At 42.3% G+C, this 23,977-nt stretch overlaps 1 long non-coding RNA gene across 1 annotated transcript; it reads left to right on the top strand.

Annotated features, from left to right (window-relative positions):
- The first annotated feature begins 18,023 nt into the window (after window positions 1-18,023).
- Window positions 18,024-21,781, top strand: LOC149970231 (uncharacterized). The gene is made up of 2 exons (XR_016493771.1): window positions 18,024-18,603; window positions 18,777-21,781. It is a non-coding gene; the product is annotated as an uncharacterized LOC149970231 (long non-coding RNA).
- The last annotated feature ends 2,196 nt before the right edge of the window (window positions 21,782-23,977 follow it).

Here is a 23,977-nt window from a genome sequence, read left to right as displayed (position 1 = left end):
AAGCTATCATGTCTTTATTTTACATCTATAACTTGAGCTTCTCACAAAATAAAAATAAACATTTCACACAATAAACAAAATACACTACATGGCCTTGTCAAAAATCTCATTACAAAATTATGGGCATTCATATTTTTGGTATTTTATTAGGATCCCCATTAGCGGTTGCAAAAGCCCTTCCTGGGGTCCACATGAAACATAATACAGAACATCATTGGACAAGTTGTCATTGAACTGTTCTTATCTCAGCAAAAAAATAAATGTCCTCCCGCTGTCAACTGTTTATTTTCAGCAAACTTAACACGTAAATATTTGTATGAACATATCAAGATTCAACAACTGAGACAAACTAAACAAGTTCCACAGACATGTGACTAACAGAACTGGAATAATGTGTCCCTGAACAAAGGGGGGATCAAAATAAAAAATAACAGTATCTGGTGTGGCCACCAGCTGCATTAAGTACTGCAGTGCATCTCATGGACTGCACCAGATTTACCAGTTCTTGCTGTGAGATGTTACCCCACTTTTACACCAAAGCACCTGCAAGTTCCTGGACATTTCTGGAGGTAATGGCCCTAGCCCTCACCCTCTGATCCAACAGGTCTTAGACGTGTTCAATGTGATTGAGATCTGGGATCTTCACTGGCCATGGCAGAACACTGACATTCCTGTCTTGCAGGAAATCACGCACAGAACGAGCAGTATGGCTGGTGGCATTGTCATGCTGGAGGGTCATTGTCAGGATGAGCCTGCAGGAAGGGTACCACATGAGGGAGGAGGATGTCTTCCCTGTAATCCACAGTGTTGAGATTGCCTGCAATGACAAGCTCAGTCCGATGATGCTGTGAAACACCGCCCTAGACCATGACGGACCCTCCACCTCCAAATCGATCCCGCTCCAGAGTACAGGCCTCGGTGTAACGCTCATTCCTTAGACGAAAAGCATTAAACATTATGGCAATTTAGCTAGCTAGCTTGCACTTGCTAGTTAATTTGTCCTGGGATATAAACATTGAGTTGTTTTACCTGAAGTGCACAAGGTCCTCTACTCTGACAATTAATCCGCACATAAAAGGGTCAACTGAATAATTTCTAGTCATCTCTCCTCCTTCCAGGCTTTTTCATCTTTTAATTTATATGGTGATTGGCATCTAAACTTTCATATTATTACCACGACGACCAGCAACACCGTTCATCTTTCAATCACCCACATGGGTATAACCAATTAGGAGATGGCACGTGGGTACCTGCTTCTATAAACCGATGGGAGAGGCAGGACTTGCAGTTCGATCTGCATCAGAAATAGTAAGGACTTCTATTTTAGCCCTTGGCAACGAAGACACTTGTTGACGCGAGCGAGCAGTGGGTGCAATAATTGAATAACAGATTTCAAAATGTATTTTGCAATGTGTAGTCAGGGTAGAGTATAACACGGAACCCAAACCTGCGCGTGTGCACTATCGTGCATACATTTATTTTGTCCCCCCACACCAAACGCGATCACGACAAGCAGGTTAAAATATCAAAACAAAATCTGAACCAATTATATTAATTTGGGGACCGGTCGAAAAGCATTAAACATTTATGGCAATTTAGCTAGTTAGCTTGCACTTGCTAGCGAATTTGCCCTGGGATATAAACATTGAGTTATTTTACCTGAAATGCACAAGGTCCTCTACTCCGCCAATTAATCCACACATAAAACGGTCAACCGAATCGTCTCTAGTTATCGCTCTTCCTTCCAGGCTTTTTCTTCTCTTGACTTTATATTGCGATTGCCAACTTTCATAAATTAGGTGCATTACCGCCACTGACCTCGTTCATCTTTCAGTTACCCACGTGGGTATAACCAATGAGGAGATGGCACGTGGGTACCTGCTTCTATAAACCAATGAGGAGATGGGAGAGGCAGGAGTTGCAGCGCGATCTGCGTCAGAAATAGAACTGATTTATATTTTAGCCCTTGGCAATGCAGACGCTTGTTGGCACGCGCGAGCAGTGGGTGCAATTATTGAATAATATAGATTTCTACATTTATTTTGCAACGCAAGCGGTGTACTCAGCCTGTAAGGCACGTTCATGCAGATGAGCAGGGACCCTGGGCATCTTTCTTTTGGTGATTTTCAGAGTCAGTAGAAAGGCCTCTTTAGTGTCCTAAGTTTTCTGAACTGTGACCTTAATTGCCTACCGTCTGTAAGCTGTTAGTGTCTTAACGACCGTTCCACAGGTGCATGTTCATTAATTGTTTATGGTTCATTGAACAAGCATGGGAAACAGTGTTTAAACCCTTTACAATGAAGATCTGTGAAGTTAATTCGTAAAAATCCAAATATCTTTGATAGACAGGGTCCTGAAAAAGGGACTTTTCTTTTTTTGATGAGTTTACATACATCATAGAATTGGTCACCCCTTTGCTGCTATAACATCCACTCTCTGGGATTGCTTTCCACTAGATGTTGGAACATTGCTGCGGGGACTTGCTTCCATTAGTGAGGTTGGGCACTGATGTTGGGCGATTATGCCTGGCTCGCAGTCTGGGATGAATTGGAATGCAAAGGCGTTCCTTGGTTGAGGTCAGGGAACTGTGCAGGCCAGTCAAGTTCTTCCACACTGATCTCGACAAACCATTTCTGTATGGACCTCACTTTTGCACCCTAAACTGTTGCCACAAAGTTGGAAGCACAGAATCGTCATCACTCCAGAAAACACATTTCCAGAGTGGTGCCGAGCTTTACACCACTCCAGCCGACGTTTGGCATTGTGCATGGTGATCTTTGGCTTGTGTGTGGCTGCTGGCCATGGAAAACAATTTCATGAAGGTCACGATGAACAGTTCTTGTGCTGACGTTGCTTCCAGAGGCAGTTTGGAACTCTGTAGTGAGTGTTACAATCGAGGACAGACAATTTTTATGCCTTTTCGGCTCTTGGTGGGCCCGTTCCGTGAGCTTGTGTGGCCTACTACTTCACGGCTGAGCTGTTGTTGCTCCTAGACGTTTCCACTTCACAATAACAGCACTTAGTTGACCAGGGCAGAATTTTGACCAACTGACTTGTTGGAAACGTGGCATCCTAAGATGGTGCCATGTTGAAAGTCACTGAGCTCTTCAGTACAGGCCATTCTACTGCAGAGGTTTGTCTGTTTGCATGGCTGTGAGCTAACTTTTATACACCAGTAAGCAACTAAATGGCTGAATCCACTTATTTGAAGGCGTGTCCACATACTTTTGACCATGTAGTGCATATTAATTGCTTGAAATTACATTAGGATGGATACATTGTAAAACTGTCGTCTCCGAACACAGTTTTTGTTGCTTCATTAAAATGGATTGTTTAAGACCCTGATCAGTCTGAAAGGCTTCTTTTGTGTAAATATGAAAATAACAGGAGAAAGGTAGGACAGTATCCAGGTCATAAATAAAGCTTTGTTCCTGCTGATTCTGATGTAGTAGAATAACGTGATAATCCTACAGAGAATGATGAATCTTATATAGCGACCATTGTAATAGTTGACAGTTAACACATTGCCATTTGGCCTTTTGATAAATCTAAAATGTCTATTTCACAATGCTAAAAGGGCAAAGGTGGCTTCATCCGGTTTTCTAATTCTGGATTTCTATATCTGTGTGATAATGAAAGCCAAGGGACTTGATGACAGTGCCTACCCAAACAACAGGTTAATCTCCATGACCGGACTTCTATTTCCACATAGGGATCTGAGAGGAATGGAAATTCATAAGAGTGAATGGTTATAGATTCACATTTCACAATCACTAGGCAATTTGATGACCTAGCAACAACTCACCATTCTTTCATTTGATATAAAGACTGCATGCACATCGTCCAAAGGTGTTTTGAATCTTGATGTGTACACATAGTTTCCAAACATTTTCCTCACTGAAAAAGCAATATTTTTTAAATGTAATTAATGCCCCCATTGTGTGTATTTTGCTTAATGTTGATCATGCATGCATTGCTGACATTTATTAGTAGCAGCTTGTGTAAACGCATTCATCCCCGAATGGAGTTATGCTGGCATACTTTAAGGAAACGTGTTCTGTATGCATATCTTCCCAGCAATTACAACAGACTGACGCTACAAAACAATTGCATTTAAAAACCTCAGACAACGAGCAGTCGATTTTGCGCCAGTCGAAATATTTTGGTGTTACATTAAGTGTCCGGCAGAGGACGAGAGTCATCTGTACATGTCGCCCGACTTTGACGTTGCCACATCGTTCATGCTACACATGTTTTTGTCGGTATGGGGGGACATCACATTGCAAAATGTGAACTTGTCCCTTATCCATTTCCAGAATTTGTTTAAATTGGCTTATTGGCGTTCATAGCCATGGTTATCAACTGTACCGCGGAAGTGGAACGTAAATCACAGAAAAAACATGTTATTGTGGCAGCTGCAGAGAAGTACTTGGGTGTACGAGATTTTACTGCAAGATGTAGATGTTTTGAACAATAGTGTCTTAGCCCCATTTTGCCTGGCAGCCTGGGAGGACAAGTAGTGGAATAGTGGTGAAAAATATATATTTTTTAAAATTAATGTCAAATGTATGATAAAAATGAATGACCGTTTATTGTGACGTGTAGCAATATTGATGTTACTCATATTGATGTTACACAGGAAACAGAAACCAATTGTTACTTACAGTCTTCATGTACTTGATGTGGTGGTTAACAACATGCATAGTAAAGTTTGCGTAACTATATATCTTTCTTTTGTGACTACAACACAAAGCATATTGAAACATGGTGGGAGTGCCACTTAAACGAACCTGGATCTCATTTATGTAAAGGAAGAATACATTCCAGGCAGCAGTTTGGAAAAGTGTCACATTTACGAGCTAGTCATCGCGCCGAACATCAACGCTAGCTGGCTATCGTGAGTGACTGCTAAAAGCTAAATGGCTATTGGACACAAGCAGATTTGTGAGTAGCTAACATTCCATTTTACAACTAAATCTCCATGGAAAATGCCTTGGAATCTCTGGGAAAAATAAACTTTGATGATTGGAATTTAGCACTTACCTGGAAAGGATGGAAAGAGGAATTCAATTTGTACACAGCTCTTACAATGAGAGAAAAACCTGATGACTACAAAGTGAAGCTAGTGTATTATCTCATTGGAGAAAAAGGCAGAAATGTGTGAGACACTGTGTGGGCAGTACAAAAGACAGTCTCTTTGTTGAGGAAGTAATTGCAGCAATGGATGCATTTTGTGTTCCCAAGAAAAATTAAACAGTTGAGAGATTTTTTTCATGCGCAGTGGCCACCTGCAACTTTGGAGTAATCACAGACTCTTATCAGGGACAGGATTGTGTCACACTTAAGAGAGAGCTTACTCAGAGACTGATCTCAGTTTGGAGAAATACATACAGATTGGAAGAGCTGCAGAACTGTCCAGACAGAGCTAAAGTCATAAATGTGCAGGGCCCTGTAGCATTGCATGCAGTAACACAGACAGAGGGAGAGGAGACCCAGAGGGACAGAGCATAATACCATGCAGATACTGTGGATGGACACATGAGAGAGAAAAAATAAATCATGCCCTGCATATGGACAAAAATGTAAATCCTGTGGAAAAAAACTATCACTACTCGACAGTTTGCAAAAGTGTAGGGACCAGCAATGGAAAATGCGTCAGCTTACTCAGAGCGGTGAGGATACATCACACTAGGGCCAAAGTCAGAGAGCATCAAAATAATAAAGGAGAACGCCACAGACCCCAATGCAGCTCTTTTTGCAACCATGCTGGTCAACAAAACAGTCAGATTTCAGCTAGATTGTGGTGCTAGTTGTAATGTTATCCCTGCAAACCTTCCAAAACACAGCCACCTAGAGCCCTGCAGTCAGGTATTGGTGATGTATAACAAGAGTACTCTGACGCCACTGGGGAAGTGCACACTTAAAGTGATCAATCCACGCAATAAGAACCTACAGAATTGAGTTCATCGTTGTCAACAAAGTGCACAGGCCCATTCTAGGCAATAAGGCCATCCAGGCAATGAAGTTGATTACTGTGCAGCATCACAATATCTGGCCATCGAGAAAACGACAGGATCCTGGACTAAAGAGCAAATAAAGTACGCTGATGTATTCCAGGGAGACTGATGCTTACCCGGCAAACTAAAGTTGGAAGTGGATGAGCAAGTGGAGCCTGTCCAGCTGCCAAAGAGAAGAGTGCCAGAGTACTATATAAACCAATCAAAGAGGAGCTTGTGGAGAAAAGAAGGATGATAAAAGCAGTTGAAAAAAAGCACAGATTGGATTAGCAGCCTGATCGTAGTGCAGAAACCGTCCGGAAAACTAAGAGTGCGTATTGATCCAAAACCTCTCAAGGCGCTCAAGAGGAGCCATTACCCACTTCCCACTATTGAAGACGTGCTGCCAGACCTGAACAGAGCACGTGTGTTCTCTGTTTGTGATGTAAAAACTGATTTTGGCATGTGGAACTGGACGAGGAATCGAACCACGTTCTCTGCTCCGATGGGATGCTAAAGGTGGCTGCGCATACCGATGGGAATCAGTCAAACCCAGAGATCTTTCAGAGGAAGTTGAACCAGGAAATGGAAGGTCTTCCAGGAGTTAAAATCATTGCATATGACATACTGATTGTGGGAAAAGGATAAAACAATGAAGCAGCGACTCTGGACCATGACAAGAACCGTTATGCTCCTGGACAAATGAATGAAGGTCAATATCAAGCTGAATCCGGAGAAGCTGCAGCTCAGGCTGAAGGAAGCGCCCTACATTGGCCACCTGCCAACAGAGGGGTTGAAAGCGGACCCAGGGAAAGTGACAGCCATCAGACAGATGCATAGACCTACAGATGTGCAGGGGGTGCAGCGCTTCCTGGGCAAGGTAAACTACCTAGCCAAGTTCTGCAGCCTACGCCACGGAGCTCTGCGAGCCACTACGACAGCTAACACAAAAGGACTCACTATGGAAGTGGTCAGAGAGACATAATCTGGCTTTCAAGAAAATAAGGGATACTATTGCACAGACCCCTGTGCTGAAATACAACCCAACAGAGCAGATTGTACTACAGTGTGATGCTTCAAAATGTGGGTTAGGAGCAGCCATGATGCAGGGTGACAAATTATCATGGTTATCAGTATTATCGTGGTATTGTTAAAATGTGCTGGACATGTCTAAAAAGTACTGATAAACACACTGAAATCATTTCACCAAGTTTTGTATTGTAAAACAACAAATTAAATTAGCAGCACTATGCACTTTTTGTGTGCATAAACATTAAAATAATAACATTAACATTAAAGATGGCACCATGTGGCCATGAGAGTTATAAGTTCCCCTAGTGCAGGTTTAAATGAACACAACTGTAAATGTGCATATAAAAGCAACACAAGTAAAGCAATGTGCAATTAAGAACAATACAACCATATGTAAACACATCCAATGTGCAGGTGTTGACATTAAAATAACAACACGAAATATGTAAACAAATCAAATGAACAGCACTGATTGTATGTCCGTTCTCTCCTTCATAAGGAAATAAGGTGCTGCTGGCCTAACATCCTGTATGTATGCATCTTTGTTCACTTGAGATTGAAATGTGAAAATGTCAGCATATTTACTTTGTCCGGTTTAAGTAGTGATCTGCGAGGGGAGACAATGTGCCCGCTGGCACTGAACACTCTGATGGCATGCTGGTTGCTGGGATGCACAAAATCTTTCTGGCAACCCTGGCAAGGTGAGGCTGCTCTGATGCATGGCCCCTCCACCACACCAGTGAATCCTCTTCTGCTGGAATGGGTGGCAGAGACAGGTAGACCTTGATCTCTTCTTTCACTCTGTCTTCTGGGGTGGTCGGAATCTGACCCTCTTCACCTCTCTGCTGACTTAGTCTTAGTCTAATCTTTCTCAGCAACCCAGCCAGGCCTTTCCCCTCCGATGCCGCTGTGGGGGTGGTGGAGGTGCTGTTGGTGCTTTGTGGTTCATCCCTGACTTGTGCAGCTGCCAGCTTCAAGGCTTCCTGGACACAGCTGTCAGTGTCAACTTTTGCAGCCTCAGGCTCATCTGAAAAGTTCATTTTGAAGCGGGGGTCAATGAAACAAGCCATGTGCATGACTCTCTTCGCCTTCTCTGTGTATCTGTTAAGGTCTTCTCTCATTACACTTTTTATCTCCTTGGTCAGGGATGGCTCTGTATCCTTTTCCACCAGTACATCACGAGTGATGTGGTCCAGGACAGGCTTGATGGCTGTCCTTGTGTCTCTGAGGCAAGTGCATCTGTAAACTTGCTCAGAGGTTCAAGGAGTTGGCACAGTTACTCCATGACACTTATGTCAGCATCCTTGTGCATCAGATGCCATGTTCCTCTTTCTCCAGCCAGTGTCACACAGACTGGCTGCTGTTGGCTGAGGAATCGCTCAAGCATCTTGTGTGTAGATCCCCATCGAGTCACCACATCATGGATCAGAGCCTTCTGTGGAATGTTATGGGCAGCTTGCTTTTCTCTCAGTTTTCTCCTTCTCTTCCAGCTCTGTGAGAAGCCTTGGACCAGATGACAGCAGGCCTTGACTGCTGTGTCAACTCTGTGAATTTTCAGAGCCTTTGAGATGGCCAAGTTCAAATTATGGCCAAAGCACCCAAGTCACAGATCTGGGAACTCTTCAAATGCCTTGATCATGTTTGTTGCGTTGTCTGTGGTTATGCAGACCAGGTCTTTCTGGTTGATCTCCCACTCTTCCAGCATATTCTCAAAAAACTCTGATGTTGTGAGCTGAGTGATCTTCTGGGAAGAACTGTGTTTCCAGGCAGTTTGATTCCAGTAGCCAGTCTGGGGTGAGGTAATGGATAGTGAAGCTGATGTATGGTTGACCACCCCTGCTTTCACTGGTCCAGAGGTCAGTAGTTGCAGCAAACCATGTGCCTTTGAGCCAAACTTTTCCAACATCAGCTTTAACCTGGTTGTACAGGTTTGGGATTTCAGTCTTGTAAAATAATGTTGGTGATGGAACTTTGTAGTGAGGCACGGCAACCTTCATCAGCCTCAGAAAGTCTGGCCTCTCAACAATTTGAAATGGCATCATGTCCTTTGTAATGTATTATGAAAGGGCTGCAGTGAGGTCTTGAGCATTTTTTGATGTGGGCGCATACGCAGCCTTTCTTTAAAATGCTTGAGTGTCTGTGTCACAACTGTGGATGAGGAGGGACCAGTAGCATCACTGGGTTTGTCTGCTGCACGCCCACTCTGTAAACAAGAGAACAGGAAATGTATTATTATTATTAGTGTTACATTATAATTATTCACACACAAACACACACACAGTCTATCTTCTGTGTTGCATGAGTATATGCAATGACCCCATGCACAATTTGCATAAATACAAATGAGTCTTAAGAAGACTGATAGTAATTGCAATGATCCCAACAATTTATATAAATACAGGAGTCTTGTATAGGACTCTAGTGTTTCTCCTGTTGCAACACTTTTACAACCACTTCGACGACTGCCGGATTTTAAATGAACTAAATATGTTGATTGGGTGACTAAACTAGATAGCGTGTTATCGTGTGCAATGGGAGAATAGAGTCTGCAGACACACGACGCATACAGCAGCAGAACAAGTGTAGTGTTTTTACAAGAGTAGGTAACACTGAAAGCTTCAGTTTACATTATTGACAAGCTATTAGCAAGTTAGACAGACAAACCATGACATTTTCCCCCATCCCGAAGTCCCCACATCATGCATTGAGCTAAAAGTTAACTTACCTTGCATTCGCTATAAAGTTATGGGAGGTGGTCACGAAGATGACTCAAGAGATTTGAAGTGTTGCCCCCTTTGGTCCTCTTAGAAGGCTGAAAAATCTCCCGAGCACTGTCGCTGCCTTCCCCCATGTTTTCACACAAAACAAAACCCACATTGCATGCTGCGCCTGCGTCAGACTATTGCTAACTTTGGTTGATGCTGGACAGTATTTGCCATGAGTTTTTCTATCCGTGGTAATCAAACACGGTTTTAATGATAATAAACAATTGAAACGGTAATACTAACTGTTGGGAATTTCACAGCGGTTTATCATGAAACCGGTAACTGTTTCATCCCTACTCCAAAACTACGAGGTCAGTCTCCGACACGTTCCTGGAAAACATTTGGTGCTTTCGGACACCCTGAGCAGGGCGTACCTCACACAGAACAAGAAAACAAAGGCCCTGTGGAGGTCGAAGTGGAATCAATCAACATGATACACTACCTGCCTGTGTCAAGCGAGAGACTAAAGGCCATCCAGAGAGCCACTGAGCTGAACCGGGAGCCCCAGACACTGAAAAATGTGATCTTGCAGTGGTGGCCTAAAGTGAAAGAACATGTACCCTTGGAAGTAGCCATGTATTTTCACAACAGAGATGAGCTGAGTGTGCAAAATGGAGTTATCATTGTGCCTGCTGTCCTCGGGTGAGAGATAATTGTAACGGCTGTTGGAAGGAGTGGAGGAGCAAGGTGCAGCGTGGTACATGTTCATCTTTATTATTTGAACTGAACACTGATTAACAAAAAACCAACGAAGAGAACGAACGAAACAGTTCAGTTTGGTGCAGAAAGACACAAAACAGAAAACAACTACCCACAAAACCCATGTGGGGAAAAAGCTACCAAAGTATGGTTCCCAATCAGAGACAACGATAGACAGCTGCCTCTGATTGAGAACCACACCCGCCAAACAACAAAGAAATACAAAACATAGAAAATGAACATAGAATGCCCACCCTAGTCACACCCTGGCCTAACCAAAATAGAGAATAAAAGCCTCTCTATGGCCAGGGCATGACAATAATGCAAAGAATCCAATCCTCACACATAGGAATCGAGAAATGTCTGAGGAGAGTTTGTGAGTGTGTCTACTGGCCAGGCATGAATGCACAGCTGAGAACATACATGGAACAATGTAGCACCTGCACTGCATGTGGTGTGAAACAGCAGCTAGAGATGCTGAGGCCACACAAAGCACCAAAGTGTCTCAGGGAAAAAAAATAGGGATTGACCTGTTTCAGTTCAACGACAGAGACTACATAGTCACAGTTGATTACATTTCAAACTTCTGGGAAGTGGAGAACACACCATTTGTAGAACACACAGTCGAAAATGTTCATTTGAAAACTAAAGACACACTTTGCACGCTATGGGATACCTGACATCCTGTACTCAGACAATGGTCCCCAGTACTCTTCAGATGAGTTCTGAAGTTTCAGCAAGGCTTTAAACGCAAAACATTGTCTCTAGGATACCCGTTTAGTAATGGGAAAGTAGAATCGGCAGGGAAAACAGCCAAAAGACTAATGGCAAAAGCAAAGATAGCAGGTCCTGACCCATACCTGGCCATGCTGGATTACAGAAATACCCTTCACAAGGAACATACAGCAGCCCTGCAATGGTGCTCATGGGAAGATGTATGAAGACACTACTGCTAATGAGTGAAAATCTGCTGAGACTGGTGATGACAAACTGTCAGCAGGAGAAGTTCAACAAAAGACAGTAGAGACAGGCAAAGTACTATGATACCTCCGATAAGGATCTCACAGAGCTGCAACGAGATGACAGGGTGAGAGTTCAGCCACTCACAGGACAGAAACAGAGGTGGCAGAGGGCCACAGTAGTCAGACCCGTGTAGCAAAGGTCCTACGAGGTGAAGAGAGAACAGGGACAAGTCTTCAGGAGGTACAGGAGACACCTGAGGAAGAGCAGAGAAATAGACAAGGATTTCCCCACTGTTGAGGAGCCTGGCACAGAGCTAATAAAAAGAGCACCAGCTGATGCCCAGCAGGGTGCGGAACACAAGCTAGAGGTGGACGCTGCACATCAACAGGAAGATCCAACCATCTCAGGTCAAGCCCCTCCTGATGTAATCAACACTCCCCACACAAGGCCTGGTAGGGCCATCCGAAGACCTATACACCTGAAAGACACTGTGTGAATGTACACTTAAAATAACAATGTAATGCACAATCAGAGACATTAAACAGAAATTCAGTTCACATTTAAGTTTATTGCAGACATGGACTACAAGCCGAAGATGGGTGGAGTCTGCCTTTGTTGTAAAAAAAAGAACATGTAGAAATATTAATGTTACACAGGAAACGGATACCAATTGTTACTTAATGTCTTCATGTACATGATGTGCTGGTTAACAACATGCATAGTAAAGTTTGCTTAACTATATATCTCTGTCTCTTGTGACCACAACACAAGCATATTGAAACAACATGAACACAACCAGTCATGATATTTTCATCAAACAAATCACTTCAAATAGTAGGCTACTTGTACATGTTTGTCCACTCCAAAATAATTCCAGCATCCAAACTGCATGTATTTTGGCGCCATTTGATGAATGGAAAAAGACATCTGTTACAAAACACCATAAAGTGTTCCTATTGGCATTCAGTGATTGCCATTGATTAGGCCTACATTAATTGATGCGTCTTGCTGACAAATGTACCTTTTTGTAGCTTGAAAAGTAAGGACACAGCTGAAATGGGGCTAAAAATGTCCTGGGGAAACGTGATGGTCACCCTAACACACATGATAAATGTACTAGATTAGGCTGCAATGTGTATTACCAATAATGTATTGCAAAATCAAATGCTTCGAACCCAACGTTAAAACTACCTCTAACAGAAAGAGTCACCTTATAGGCCTACTGTCATTAACTATAGACTACTGGATGGATTGGATGCGTATTGGTGTCTAGCATGTCGGCTAGTTGTCTAGTGATATTGTCAACCATAATCAGGTGATCCAGGAAAGACCAAATATTGATAGAAAATAAAAAAGCTAAATAAATGTTCTACTACCCTCAAACTCAACTCTGGACCTCGAAGTCCGTTTCACTGCATTTTGTCATTGTTCCACTCTAATCAGGCACTAATTTAGACCTTTGACACCCATAGTCGTGGGAAGTAGGGGTGCTGAGAGTGCTGCAGCACCCCCTGAAAAAAGTGGGCCTTTACTACTCCTGTATTATCGGACAGATATAGCCATCTGTAACACAGTCAATTTGTTTTCTTCATTCGGGTAAATCAAGTCTGAAATTTAAATGTGGAAATTCCAAAAACATTAATTCAAGCCTTTAAAAAAAAAACGTTCCTAAATTATGCGCAACAAAAGAGTGATCCTACATCTGCACAACTCTGTTTTTATTCAACTGTTTTAGAAATCATGAAACACACTTCTCCACTTCGACTTGCACTCTCCCTTATTTCAATTTATGCTCTGATGTGCCTCGCAAGTAGTAGGCTATAACAACAACTCTGACCAGTGTTATCATATAGCCTAGCTTGAGACTTGAGTTTTGAAATATAAGGGGCTCTACGTTACTTATAATAAGAGATAGGCATACATGGAGAAAATCAGACCTTTTATTTATTTAACTAGGCAAGTCAGTTAAGAACAAATTCTTATTTTCAATGACGGCCTAGGAACAGTGGGTTAACTGCCTTGTTCAGGGAAAGAACCACAGATTTGTACCTTGTCAGGTTGGGGATTCAATCTTGCAACCTTTCGGCTACGCTGCCGCCCCAGACCTCTCTTATATATGAAAAGAGGCAAATGAGTGAAACAATTTCTTCCCATTTAATGTAAATAGCCTATCATTTTTAGGAATTTAAATGAATTGGAAATTTATATTTTCTGTGCTTCTCCATCCATTCACTATAGTTAGGCCCTAGAGGCTACTGATCATTTAATTGCTATCACAGAATAAATTGTAGGGACACTTGATCTCCAGGGCCCAGCAGAGAATTACACTAAGCTTGCAATTTGATTTCGTAAAGGGATCTCATCTAAGAAAATGTTGGTGACCAGTGTTCAAGCCTATATAGGCTATGGCTGCCTATTGTGAATATTACTGTTCATTTTTATTTTATGTTTTATTTCACCTTGATTTAACCAGGTAGGCCAGTTGAATACAAGTTCTCATTAACAACTGCGACCTGGCCAAGATAAAGCAAAGCAGTGCGACACAAACAACAACACAGAGTTACACATGGAATAAACAAACATACAGTCAATAACACAATCGAAAAGTCAATATACAGTGTGTGCAAATGAAGTAAGATTAGGGAAGTAAGGCAATAAATAGGCCATACTGGCGAAATAATAACAATTGAGCAATTAAACACTGGAGTGATAGATTGCAGAAGATGAACGTGCAAGTAGAGATACTGGGGTGCAAAGGATCAAAAAAAGATATTTAACAATATGGGCATGAGGTAGTTAGGTGAGCTATTCACAGATAGGCTCTGTACAGTTGCAATGATCTGTAAGCTGCTCTGACAGCTGATGCTTAAAGTTAGTGAGGGAGATATAAGTCTCCAGTTTCAGTGATTTTTGCAATTTGTTCTAGTCATTGGTAGCAGAGAACTGAAAGGATAGGCGGCCAAAGGAGGAGTTGGCTTTGGGGGTGACCTGTGAAATATACCTGCTGGAGCGCGTGTTACTATGCTGCTATGGTGCTGCTATGGTGACCAGTGAGCTGAGATAAGGCGGGGCTTTACCTAGAAAATACTTATAGATGACCTGGAGCCAGTGGGTTTGGTGCCGAATATGAAGCGAGGGCCAGCCAACGAGAGCATACAGGTTGCAGTGGTGGGTAGTATATGGGTCTTTGGTGACAAAACGGATGGCACTGTGATAGACTGCATCCAATTTGCTGAGTAGAGTGTTGGAGGCTATTTTGTTAATGACATCGCCGAAGTCAAGGATCGGTAGTATAGTCAGTTTTACGAGGGTATGTTTGGCAGCATGAGTGAAGGATGATTTGTTGCGAAATAGGAAGCCGATTCTAGATTGAATTTTGGATTGGAAATGCTTAATGTGAGTCTGGAAGGAGAGTTTACAGTCTAACCAGACACCTAGGTATTTGTAGTTGTCCACATATTCTAAGTCGGAACCGTCCAGAGTAGTGATGCTAGATGGGCGGGCAGGTGCGGGCAGCGATCAGTTGAAGAGCATGCATTCAGTTTCACTTGCATTTAAGAGCAGTTGGAGGCCACGGATGGAGAGTTGTATGGCATTGAAGCTCTTCTGGAGGTTAGTTAACACAGTGTCCAAAGATAGGCCGGATGTATACAGAATGGTGTCATCTGCGTAGAGGTGGATCACAAAATCACCAGCAGCAATTGCGACATCATTGATGTATACAGAGAAGAGAGTCGGTCCCAGAATTGAACCCTGTGGTACCCCCATAGAGACTGCCAGATGTCCGGACAACAGACCCTCCGATTTGACACACTGAACTGTGGCTGAGAAGTAGTTGGTGAACCAAGCAAGGCAGTCATTTGAGAAACCAAAGCGGTTGAGTCTGCCGATAAGGTCGATGAATACAGCTGAACAGTATTGCCTTTTATCGGGGCATTATGTTTTAGTATCATAGTCTATTAATTATAGACCTATAGTCTCTGAGAGAAGGTCTATGAGAGTTGCATGTTGAATGCAAGAGTCATGGATTTACGTAGGCCTATAAGACTATTTGGTCTGTAATGCGAAATCACATGTAAGATGGTTTGTTGTGTGTGTAATTGATTACAGTAGGGTATAGGGTAGGCTATGATCATTTAATAATTATTTGAGTGCACATTTTGGCCCACCTACATTTTTGCTGGCCCTGTCATCAACGGATGTCTGCCTACACCACTGACACATGCAGACACAAGTAAGTCAGCCTGTCTGTCAGTCCATTGTAGCTTAAACAATGTTGAAACCGCAAAAATACTCTTAAAGGTCATGTTGTAATCTTTCATGTTCTAATGTAGCCTATAGGTTGCCCCCAGGGTCATATTCCCCTTTAATCAAATCATTATGATGCAAAACCAGGATGTCCTGGGAAATGAAGGTTGAGTAAATAATGCAATGGGTTAATGATGATTGCCAATGTAGGTCTCTGCATGTTCACCCCATACAGAGATCTTTAATCACAGTACAGAGAATGAAATGTAGGCTGAGTGAGAGAGAGAGACAATAGAGAAAGCCCTTTGAAATTAAATTGAATTGAATTGAGAGCGAGAGAGGGGGGAGGTTGAGAAAGAGAGATAAAAAAAAACAAGACAAAGTGAACGAGAGAGAGAGAGAGAGACCTCTCTGCATTATTTCGTTGTTGGGGGTCTGGAGGGGAGTGGAGAAAACAGCTGCAGGCAAAAGGAGCCCCACATGACTGTGATGAGCATGGTACCAAGTCAAGCAAGTCCGAAGCCTGCCAGAGTCTTACAGGAAAATTGTATTCATCCCAGGCTTATAGTTGGAGCAGAGATGCGATTCTGTCAACAAAGCACTATTGATTTCTATGCCCAGAAAAGTGTTATTTTCATAAACAATAACTAAGATGAAAAATATTAAAAATCAATTTTTCCAGACCAAAACAAATGATGATAACGAGATGCCATGAAAAACTGTAACAAATTACTGTAACAAATTAGTTTTAATTTTAGTTTAAGAAAATATGACGAGACGAGAATTCCAAGTGAGACTAATGGACATTTAATTTGACACGAAGCTCCTTTTCATCTCCTTTGTCCAATCATAAGCAAGCACACTTTTTCAGAATATGTAATGCAATCCTCTAATTGGAAGAATTAATGTCTTTCAGTTGTGCAGTCTGATTGAGCTGATCTGCCTGGCTCTCCCACACACCTCCTGGGCAGTCACTTCAGTCACTCTTCAGTCTTTTAAACAGATGCGCAGCCAGCAAGCCAAGACATTTAAATTGTAAATAACCTCAACTAGAAACAATAATGTTTACTCTCTCTTACTTCATGTAGGCAATTTTTTCTTTGATCAAATGAGACTCCGGTAGTTTTTTCTGATTGGAAATATTAAAGCTATTTGTTGAATATTAGGAGTACAGTATTAATTCTGGAATTGTTGTAAAGCTCAGATTCTCCCATTTTCAAGGGAAGCCCTGTCATAGTCGCAGGACGTATGGGTGCTCAGGGTGCTGCAGAACCCACTGAAGAATATTTAAATTTTTTCTCTCACCAACGTAGTGCGCTAGGCTTTTACTAATCCTGTATTAGCGGAACCATATAGCCGTGTGTAGCGTGAGCATTAGTATGACACATTTTCACCCTTTTTACATTTTTCTTCCATTTTCACCTTCCCTGTTTGAATAGTAGCCTCACACTCCAGTATTGTAGGTGGCGGTCTATGCACCTCTTAGTTGGATGCGAACCGCTAAAACCATTTAAAGAAGTCCAGGGGAAAAATTAGGTGTTTTAGGATATTGGAATGGTCCAAAGAATTGGTTGCATTTCCATGACAATATTTAACAACTTCCCATCCAAAAAAACAACAACACATGGCTCTAGAGGTAGCCCTCTCTGAGCTCTGTTACAAGTCTGTGGATGTCATCATTCCAATATATGTGACAGAGAGACAATTTTTACTTTGCAGGTTTGCGATACAGTGTGAACTCACTACCATGTAGGCCTACATTCCCAGAGTCTCCCCGAGCATCAGATAATTCTCTCTCTCTCTCTCTCTCTCTCTCTCTCTCTCTCGCTCTCTCTCTCTCTCTCTCTCTCTCTCTCTCTCTCTCTCTCTCTCTCTCTCTCTCTCATACATAGACATCATTATCTCCCTCCTGTTCCCAGAGGTTACCCTATAAACTAAATCCCTCCTTATTTGCAGAATAAGCATCTCTGCCCTGCTATCATAAACTGAGTATGACTCAACAGCATCCATTCTTCAGATGCTTCCTTCTTCTGCTGCCCTGGGTGCAAAGTATGCCGAGCTCATTGTTAGGGCCGACATAGACTTGTTTTGTTTTGTTCTCAGCTCACTCAAAAAGCCGGTAGGTACTTTGCTCAGTAAGCATTAAAAAGTGGGCTCCTCACTGTTCCTGCTCCAAGCAAAAGCTTCTATTGTTAGTCTCATAGATTTTTATTTGGGCTCTCACTGCTTGCAGCGCACCGTGTTTTCACTCTCATATAAGGATTTTTCTTTGTGTTTGTCTTTATCATTGTGGGTAAAGATTGTATTTCTCATAGTTTTATCAAAATGTTCCTACCTCAAGTTTGACATACTGTAGGTGTTTGTTTATCACAGTTTGTAAGCCTTGTAGAATCAGCTCTTTCCATCAGGGGTGGTGTCACGACTTCCACCGAAGTCGGTCCCTCTTTGTTCGGGCGGTGTCGATGTCACCAACCTTCGAGCCATCACTGATCCATTTTTCATTTTCCATTGGTTTTGTCTTGTCTTCCTTTACACCTGGTTCCAATCCCATCAATTACATGTTGTGTATTTCACCCTCTGTTTCCCCTTATGTCCTTGTCGGAGATTGTTTGATTGTATGTTTTGTGCAAGTCATGTGTCGGTGTGCGACGGGTTTTGTACCCACGTTTATTATTATTTTTTAATATTTTGGTTTTTGGAGTTTTATGAGCACTTATTAAACGACTCCGTTTCTACCAAGTTCGTTCTCCTGCGCCTGACTTCTCTGCCACCAACGCGCACCCATTGCAGGTGGTTAAAACAACATACCCAGGTGGGGTCCTTGCTCTGGAGAATACCTATCAGTTTAGAAGGCCTTCAGAATTCCTGTGGGTTCTTAACCAAAGGCAACCTCCTCAAGGGTAAGAAATAACATTGTTTCACCTAAATGACTTACTTTGTCTTTTTTTGTGGGGTATGAAGGAGGGGACAGGAGAGCAGGGAGACAGTTTCTAACTTTTTCCTCCCCCTCCTCCTGACTGTCTTTATCTCCTCTCGAATAGCTGCAGATTTTTAACCAATAATTTTGCTTCAGATTCCACAGTCAGATCAGGCTGTTCAGAGAACCACAGACAGGATAAGAACATGCTGTTCAGAGAACCACAGACAGGATAAGAACATGCTGTTCAGAGAACCACGGACAGGATAAGAACATGCTGTTCAGATAACCACGGACAGGATAAGAACATGCTGTTCAGAGAACCACGGACAGGATAAGAACATGCTGTTCAGAGAACCACGGACAGGATAAGACCATGCTGTTCAGAGAACCACGGACAGGATAAGAACATGCTGTTCAGAGAACCACGGACAGGATAAGAACATGCTGTTCAGAGAACCACGGACAGGATAAGAACATGCTGTTCAGAGAACCACAGACAGGATAAGAACATGCTGTTCAGAGAACCACAGACAGGATAAGAACATGCTGTTCAGAGAACCACAGACAGGATAAGAACATGCTGTTCAGAGAACCACGGACAGGATAAGAACATGCTGTTCAGAGAACCACGGACAGAATAAGAACAGGCTGTTCAGAGAACCACAAATAGGCACTGGATAACAATGGAGCTTCCACTCAGTGTAAATGATCTCCTCTCTCTCTCTCTCTCGTTGCTGAATGATCCTACTTCATACTACCACTACTAATCCTCTTCAGCACGTCTTCCTATTCTCTGCCACACTGGTTGTATGATATCGAGATTCATCTACAAGCCGGTGATGCCCAAGCCAGTAAACTTGAAGTGGTTGGCATATTCAGGACACCACTCAAGTCTTGATCACTGCAGCAGTGGCGATACATAGACTTTGGCGCATTGTCTCAAGTGGTTCAGCCAGGGCCGAACGCCACCACTCTGCCAGCTCCTTCAGGACTGTGTGTGGGTGCAGGACCAGCTCTATAATCAGCTCTCTTCTTTGGGTTCTCAGAGAAATATGAGTGAGAGCGAGAAGACAGGTCGTCGTTTTTGGATGTTCCTGTGCTGCGGTGCTGTGTGTCAGGGTCACCTAGGTTGCCTCCCTCAGTAGAGCTGCTTTTATCCCCCGTGTGCGCGTGTTCTTGTGTGTGATTTCTATCCCCGCTCTGTGGCCATCTATCCCCCCCGGCAGTCACTCCACTAATTGGTTGCTCCTCTGAAGTGCCAGTGCCGTTATCTTTCAATATCACAGAACGGTTCATTAGAGAGAGGTAACATCTCGGCAAGGATGAACTTTCTCCATATTTCTTAGACTAGATTAAAACATATGACTGGACTGGTTCTGGCATGGTTTTATATTAGGGTGCTGGTATAGTATACTGAATATAGTTATAGTCGTAACATTACATAGAAGTAGTAATATGGTTACATAGGGTTTTTCTATAGGCCTATTAGTGTATGGTTTGTACAGTGTGCAGGGCAGCGTTTCCCAAACTCAGTCCTCAGGACCCTAAGGGGTGCACGTTTTGGTTTTTGCCCTAACACTACACAGATGATTCAAATGATCAAAATTTGATGATAGTTGATTACTTTAACCGAAAAGAGCACCCCTTGGGGTCCCGAGGACCAAGTTTGAGAAAGGCTGGTGTAGTATATGGTATTGTGTTAGTGTTGTCTTATATTAGGGTCTGGTAAAGTGTAGACCGGTTCGCTCAAAGACATACATTATGTTGAGTCATTTTGTACTTACAGCATTCACAATGTTTTCTTGTTGGATCAGAGATGAGTTCTTAGGCTCTGTTGCTTTGTGTGTGGAAAATAAAACCAAGGGGATACGAGACATTTATTGTTGGATTTAGGATTTTATTAGGATCCCCATTAGCTGTTGTGAAAGCAGCAGCTACTCTTCCTGGGCTCCACACAAAACATGAAACATGACATAATACAGAACAACAATAGACAATAACAGCTCAAGGACAGAACTACATACATTAAAAAATAAATAAATATACATATAAATGTTCTGTACTGACAAAACACTGAGAAGACAGAGATACCTATACACTCTTAGGGAAAAAAGGTGCTATCTAGAATCTAAAAGGGTTCTTCGGCTGTCCCCATAGGAGAACCATTTTGGTTCCAGGTAATAATACCCCTTTGGGTTCAATGTTGAACTTTTTCCACACCGTGTTTCATTTGAACAGACACCCACCCGCTGGTTTCATCTGAAGTTTCAGAGTTCAACTTCCTCGTCCATTGTTGTTGCTCTTTAAGCCGACGAGGGCAGCCGCGGCGGCACAGCTAAACATTTGTGTCTGTTTAATGAATGCTTATTGTAAATAAACATACAAAACATGTGGACGATGGATTAGGAGTGCCTGGCTGCTTTGGGTTGCTTAAGCTGCTTAAAATAAGAGCTCTCTCTCTAGAAATCCTTGCATGGTAGGGTATAATATGTATCACAAGTAAATACTAACCCTCTCTTTTTGCCTCTTTGTACTTTTCCTCTCTGCTACTGCAATGTGAAGCGTTTACAGTTTTCGACCTCTGTGGAAGAGACCCAATGCTTCCCATCGCATTTCACACATTATGTGGTGACGTTTTCTGTAGAGCTGGATGCTCTCTTTGATGTTTTGTTACTCAGATGTTTGTTTACATGTTACATATGAGAAGCACTTATTTCACAGAAGATTTCATTTCTCTTAGAGAGATATTTAGTGAGGTCACAGACTAGGCTTGAATGCACGCACTCTTGCTTCCCCACCCTTCAGACTTAAACTTTTAGCAGCACCTTTCTTTCGAGGGTAAATTGAATGAAATCACAGCCAAGTAAATGAGCCATAGATCTGAACTCTGCTTGGTACAGCAAAAAAAGTGTGTACTAGTCAATTAAACTCCAATTACTCTAGCCAAATAGATTTTGGTTCAATTGACTGCACATTATGTGACCAACGTGCTGATCATTTGGGCATGGTTTGCCCTTTTCACACTCAAAGTTACCAAGAATAAAAGGGAGACAAGTGGGTGTAGCACTGCAATAGCCAGTTCCATTGGAACTAGGTCCCTGTAGTCCTTTGTGTAGACCAAAAGGGGGCATAAGTGGTCCACTCAAAAGGGTATTTAACAGTACAAGTGTTTGCATGTAATGTATGAAGGGGTTCTAGTTAAACATAGCCATGCACTGCAAGTGGTTCAGGTCATAGCCTGGAGGGCTGTAGAAGAGAAGGAGGAACCCACACCTACAGAGAGGAGAGGTCCCTCTTTCATTCATAAGGTTTCAAGGGTTGGTTCAGGCAAAAAATACAATTAAAGTCAGACAGACTCTAGAGTTCTCCTATCGACTTTTTAACTCAATTGTTTTACATCGGAGGCTGATGGAGCTGCTGCTTGAGTATGTGCTATCCATCACCATATATTTTTCTACCATTAAAGATCTGCCTAAACAGACACTACTGCTTGAGTATGTTCTATCCATGTTTCCATGTGCTTTACTGTAGGCCAAAAGCTGAATGCATGATAGATTAGCCCCTATCAAGAGCTAATGGGTTGTGATTGGTAATGAACTTGGTGAGAGAGAGGAAACCTAACCCTCACTATTACACCTGCCCAAGCCCCATCCTGCGACCTAAGAGGTATGTATCAGATGTTCAACATGCTCTGCTCACACCTACACACTCTGCTAAAGAGCAGGAACCCAGACTTTATCAAAGAAACATGGTTATAAAGGAGATGGGCCCACTGGTTGCCCTCTAGGTTACAGAGAGTTGGTAGCACTTTGAGATATCTGCTGATGGATGAAGGGCTATATAAATACATTTGAATTGATTTGATTTAGCCCCATCCACCAAACTATCAGGTGTGAAGCAGGAAAGAGACTCTGGGGCTATGCTAATTTGGTATAGAGCAGACCTAACCCACTCTATTAAATTAGTCAGAATATGAACATTTTACATCTGGCTAGAAATGAATTAGGACTTGATCTCAACAGAGAAAAATGTCATCATGTGTGCTACCTATATCCCCCCACTAGAATCCCCATACTTAAACAATGACAGCATCTCCATCCTAGAGGGGGATATCAACCATTTCCAGGCCCAGGGACATGTACTGGTCTGTGGCTACCTAAATGCCAGAACACACACCAGGACACACACCTACCTGGAGGTGACAGAATTCCCTCCCCCATATGCCTCCCAAGACACAACTACGACTACATAACCAACAAAAATGGGTCAAAACTCCTGCAGCTCTGTCAGATGCTGGGTACGTACATAGTCAATGGTAGGCTTTGAGGGGACTCCTACGGTAGGTACACCTATACCTCATCTCTTGGCAGTAGTACTGCAGACTACCTTTTCACTGACCTCAACCCAGTGTCTCTAAGATCGTTCACAGTCAGTCCACTGACACCTCTATCAGATGATAGTAAAAATATACACTCCACTTGAACAGAGCTAGGCTCAATCATGAGGCATCAAAGCCAAAAGAACTGAATAATATTAAGAAATGCTTTGGATGGAAGGAAAGTAGTGTGGAAATCTACAAGAAAACAATTAGGCAACAACAAATTCAATCCCTTCTAGATAATTTCCTGGACAAAATGTTTCACTGTAACAGTGAAGGTGTAAACTTGGTAGTAGAAAACCTAAACAGTATATTTGACCTCTCAACTTTCCTATCAAATTTCAAGCAGACAACGTAAGAAAATTAACAACAATGACAAATGGTTTGATAAAGAATGCAAAAACCTAAGAAGAAATTGTGAAACCTATCCAACCAAAAACATAGAGACCCAGAAAACCTGAACCTACGCTTTCAATATGGTGAATCACTACAATTTTACAGAAATACCCTACGGAAAAAGAAGGAATAGCACATCAGAAATCAGCTCAATGTAATTGAAGAATCTATAGAATCTAACAACTTCTGGGAAAATTGGAAGACAAACAACAACAACAAGAGTTATCTATCTAGTACGGAGATTAATGGATTAACTACTTCTCCAATCTTTTAGGCTCTATGACAAAGAACAAACAGCAAAACATGTACATGATCAAATACAAATCTTAGAATCAACTATTAAAGACTACCAGAACCCACTAGATTCTTCAATTTCGTTGAGTGAACTATAGGACAAAATTTAAACCCTTCAACCCAAAAAAGGCCTGTGGGGTTGATGGTATCCTAAATGATAAAATATACAGACCACAAATTCCAATGGGCTATACCTAAACTCTTTAACATCATCCTCAGCTCTGGCGTATTCCCCAATATTTAGAACCAAGGACTGATCACCCCAATCAACAAAAGTGGAGACAAA

This window comes from Oncorhynchus mykiss, chromosome 30 (assembly GCF_057628025.1).
Source record: "Oncorhynchus mykiss isolate SJ-2025 chromosome 30, ASM5762802v1, whole genome shotgun sequence".
Lineage (NCBI taxonomy): Eukaryota > Metazoa > Chordata > Actinopteri > Salmoniformes > Salmonidae > Oncorhynchus > Oncorhynchus mykiss.
This window is presented reverse-complemented; position numbering and strand designations above follow the sequence as displayed.